This window comes from Lissotriton helveticus, chromosome 12, assembly GCF_964261635.1.
Source record: "Lissotriton helveticus chromosome 12, aLisHel1.1, whole genome shotgun sequence".
In the NCBI taxonomy this organism is placed as follows: domain Eukaryota; kingdom Metazoa; phylum Chordata; class Amphibia; order Caudata; family Salamandridae; genus Lissotriton; species Lissotriton helveticus.
This window is the reverse complement of record NC_136073.1, coordinates 704,265,046-704,269,838: the sequence shown is the minus strand read 5'-3', so window position 1 is coordinate 704,269,838 and position 4,793 is coordinate 704,265,046.

The window sequence follows — 4,793 nt, the reverse complement described above, 5'->3', positions numbered from 1 at the left end:
AGTGGCTGCAACAGGAAACGGTTCAAATCGTACGGTGGTGAATTTACATTACCTTATTGCAAAACTACCTTGATTTTTGGGGGGGGGATCTGAATTTGTGGCCCGGGGCTCGGTGGTATTCTTTGCAAAGTAGCAAACCCAAACAGTTCTGAAAACTAGACACCCGGGGGAGTCCAGGGAGGTATGGCATGCATGGGTCCCCCAATGTTTTCCTACCCAGAACTCTCTGCAAACCTTAAAATTAGGTAAAAATTGCACTTTTCCAAATGTTTGGGCGTGGGATCGCCGTGCCGGCAAAAAAGTCGTACCACCCTGCGTTCCCCTTGTTCTCCCGAGTAAAAGGATACCTCACTTGTGTGGGTGCCCCAAAGCAGAACACCCCAAAAATGAATTTTGAAAAAAGTAGTTTTTAATCATATTTACGTTTTACAAATTAAGCACCCCAGCCTAAGTCACTTGCCTTTGGCCCACCCACACAAGTGAGGTATCATTTTACTCGGGAGAACAAGGGAAACGCTGGGTGGTAGGACATTTGTTCCGGCAGCGAGATCCCACCCAAAAAAGTATGGAAAAGTGGGTTTTTTGACCAAAATTTCAGGTTTGCAGGCGTTTCTGGGTAGGAAAACATTGGGGGACCCACACATGCCATACCACCCTGGACTCCCCCGGGTGTCTAGTTCTCAGAACTGTTTGGGTTTGGTAGTTTCCAAAGATGCCTGCCAAGCCCCGGGCCAAAAGCTCAGGTGACCCCCTCAAAAAATAAGATTATTTGGCTAAAGGTAATGTTTTCGTCTCCACAGTATGAATTGGGCCTTTTCCTAAAGCAGCCGCTATGCCTACCCACGCAAGTGAGGTACCATTTTTATCGGGAGACCTTGGGGAACGCTGGGTGGGAGGTAATTTGTGTGAGCCCAGTGATGCCACGCTTTCCCACACTAAAACGTGTGAAAAAACTGATTTTTTCCATGCAAAAAATGAGGTTTGCAAGGGATTCTGGGTAAAGGAACGTTGGAGGATCCACGCAAGCCATACCTTCTTGGAAGCCCCCGGGTGTCTACTTTTCAGAAATGTGTGGGATTGGTAGGTTTCCCTAGATGGCTGTCTCGCACGGGGCCAAAAACCCAGGTAACCCCTCTTGCAAAAGCTGGTGGACTTAAGATTTTCACCATTGTTACATTCACCAGCTTTTGCAAGAGGGGTTACCTGGGTTTCTGGCCCCGTGCGAGACAGCCATCTATGGAAACCTACCAAACCCACACATTTCTGAAAAGTAGACACCCGGGGGCTTCCAAGGAGGTATGGCTTGCGTGGATCCGCCAACGTTCCTTTACCCAGAATCCCTTGCAAACCTCAATTTTAGCAGAAAAAAAATCAATTTTTTCACACGTTGTAGTCTGGGAAAGCGTGGCATCACTGGGCTCACACAAATTACCTCCCACCCAGCGTTCCCCCAGGTCTCCCGATAAAAACGGTACCTCACTTGTGTGGGTAGCCATAGTGGCTGCAACAGGAAAAGGTCCAAATCTAACGGTGGTGAATATAAAATACCCTGAAGCAATATAACTTTGATTTTTTGGGGGGGAGGCACCTGAGTTTTTGGCCCGGGGTGGGTGGTATTCTTTGGAAAGTAGCAAACCCAAACAGTTCTGAAAACTAGACACCCGGGAGAGTCCAGGGAGGTATGGCATGTGTGGGTCCACCAATGTTTTCCTACCCAGAACTCCTTGCAAACCTTAAAAATAGGTAAAAATAGCACTTTTCCAAACATTTTGGCGTGGGATCGCCGTGCCGGCAAAAAAGTCCTACCACCCTGCGTTCCCCTTGTTCTCCCGAGTAAAAGGATACCACACCTTAACAGAGTTACTCAAAAGTCAAACATTCAAGCACGGCTATCTATTCCTCAAAGACACACACATACAGGTTGGATTTGGCACGAGGGCGAGTGATGGTTCAGTACATAAAATTTTATTAACAAGATATTTAAAAAAAAATGAAATGCTCTGTCAATAAATAAATGCATAAAAACTGAACCAGTGACTCGCAACTCGTGAGCTGTAAAGCCATGACAAGGCACCAACCGTTTTACAGGCCATTCACGCACCTTTCATACCTGATACAAACCAGACCATTGACACCATCCGAATGGAAAAGCAACACATAACAACAATCACAATAAGGGGCAAGGTACACCCTACTGCAGAAAGAGAAAAAAAACAATAATTACTGCACACCCATCTAATCCGCAAGCACACACACATACTGGTTGGATTTGGCACGAGGGTGAGTGATGATTCAGTACATACAATTGTATACGCAAGTAATTTCACAAAAATGAAATACACTGTGTATAATTGAAAGTATGATAAACTGAACCACTGACTCACAGCTCGTGAGCTGTAAAGCCACGTCAAGGCACCAACCTCTTTACAGGCCATTCATACACCTTTCGTACGCATGACACATACAAAACATTCACACCGCCAGCCGCGGACCCATCACATTCCAACACTCACACCAGCAAACAGCGCCATTCAAGGGCCCATCATTTTCACACGCCGACATTTCGGACACTGCAACTACACAAAATGATGGACTGTGTGGAGTGTCACTCAACTAGCAGTGTGTGTAGTGACCAACAGAAAGTAACTACTCACACACCGCCTGCAGAGCGCCAGTCCACCCACACCACCATCCAAGCACCAGACCATGCACACCGCCAGCCAAGCACCACTCCGTGCACAGACAGCCAAGTACCACTCCATGCACACCACCAGCCAAGCGCCCCTCCACACACACCACCAGCCAAGCGCCACTCCACAAACACAACACCAGCCAAGCACCACTCCGTGCACAGACAGCCAAGTACCACTCCACGCACACCGTCCAGCCAAGCGCCACTCCACACACACCCCCAGCCAAGCACCACTCCACACACACCGCCAGCCAAGCACCACTCCGTGCACAGACAGCCAAGTACCACTCCATGCACACCACCAGCCAAGCGCCCCTCCACACACACCACCAGTCAAGCACCACTCCACGAACACCACCAGCCAAAGACAAATCCAAACACAACACCAGGCAAGCGCAAGAGCACGCACACCACCAACCAAACACCAGACCACGCACACCGCCAGTCAAGCACCAGTCCGCAGACACCGCCAGACAAGCATCAGTCCACAGACACCGGCAGTCAAGCGCCAAACCATGCACACAGTCAGACAATGGACACTACACGCAAACCAACATCATACATTAGTTTTTTTTTAAAATAAAAGAGAAACAAAAACAAATTGCAAATTGATACAAATCTACTAACTCGACAACTAAATCTAAAGACTACACAAATACAAACTTTGAAACTGAACAATAACTATTACAGAATAAAGACCAACCAGTTCACTTTACCACTCATTGATACTCCCAAAAATTCTTTTGCGTGTGGTACAATCTAAAACAAGCAGGTACACACAGCCCGGGGTTTGAAGGGCAGTCGGGGCAGTACATGCGAACCTCCTTCCGCAAACCTCTTCGCCAACAGACTCTACATCTCCGACTGGGAAAGTCTTTTGAGGTTGTAGGAGGAATTGTATCAGGAAAGTGGCGATCTTTCAATCTGGCAACATCCTCCACCACTCCAACTCTAGGAACACTTGCCTGTTCCACTAAAACAAGGCTGCCTATTACAGACTCCTGAAACTTTACAAAAGTCAACTTTGACTGGGGACAAGATTTCTGGAACACAATAAAAGCATTAAAGGTTGCCAAGTGGAAAAGATGGATAGCCATCTTCTTGTACCAAATGTAAGCCTTACGAAGAGCAGCATACGGTTCCAACCTCTGATCAACTCTGTCAACACCACCCATGTACTTATTGTAGTCCAGTATGCACACAGGTTTGTGCACTTCTGCAACCTGACCCCAAACATTCCGCGGTTCAGTGCTTTCATCATGTATTGTACTCAACATGTAGACATCTCTCCTGTCTGTAAACTTCACAGCTAGAAGCTCCTCACAACGCAAAGCACTGCACTGTCCCCGAGCAAGCTTTCGACAAACAAGTTCTTTTGGGAAACCTTTACGGTTTGAGCGGATTGTGCCACAAGCAACAGTGTCCACTTTGGCCAATTCCCTAAACAACCGCACACCAGTGTAGAAGTTATCGACATACAAATGATGGCCTTTGTTAAAAAATCCACGACCAAGTTCCCACACAATTTTCTCAGTCACTCCAAAAGTCGACGGACAACCAGGGGGGTTAATCCTGGATTCCTTACCAGTGTACACCCTGAAATTAGAGACATATCCAGTCTCACTGTCACACAGCATATACAGTTTGATTCCATAGCGTGCCCTCTTACTAGGAATGTATTGCCGAAATACCAAGCGGCCCTTGAACAACAGCAAAGACTCATCCACTGCAATTTCTTTCTCAGGATAAAAGATCTCAGAAAATCGATCAACCAAATGATCAAGGACAGGCCGAATCTTGAAAAGACGGTCACAATCAGGGTGATCTCGTGGCAAAGCAAGACTATTGTCAACAAAATGCATCATCCGCAGCAGAAGCAAATACCTATCACGACTCATGACTGCCGGAAATATAGCTGTTGCCATCAAGGGACTAGTAGACCAATATGAAGCCATTGATGGTTTCCTAAGCAAGCCCATCAAAAAAGTTAAACCCAAAAACTTTTTCATCTCCTCCAAATTTGTGGGAGTCCACCGGGTAGCTCTAGCGTGGGGCTTAAGGCTGGCACTGTTCACCCTCAAAAAATTTTCAGCATACAAAT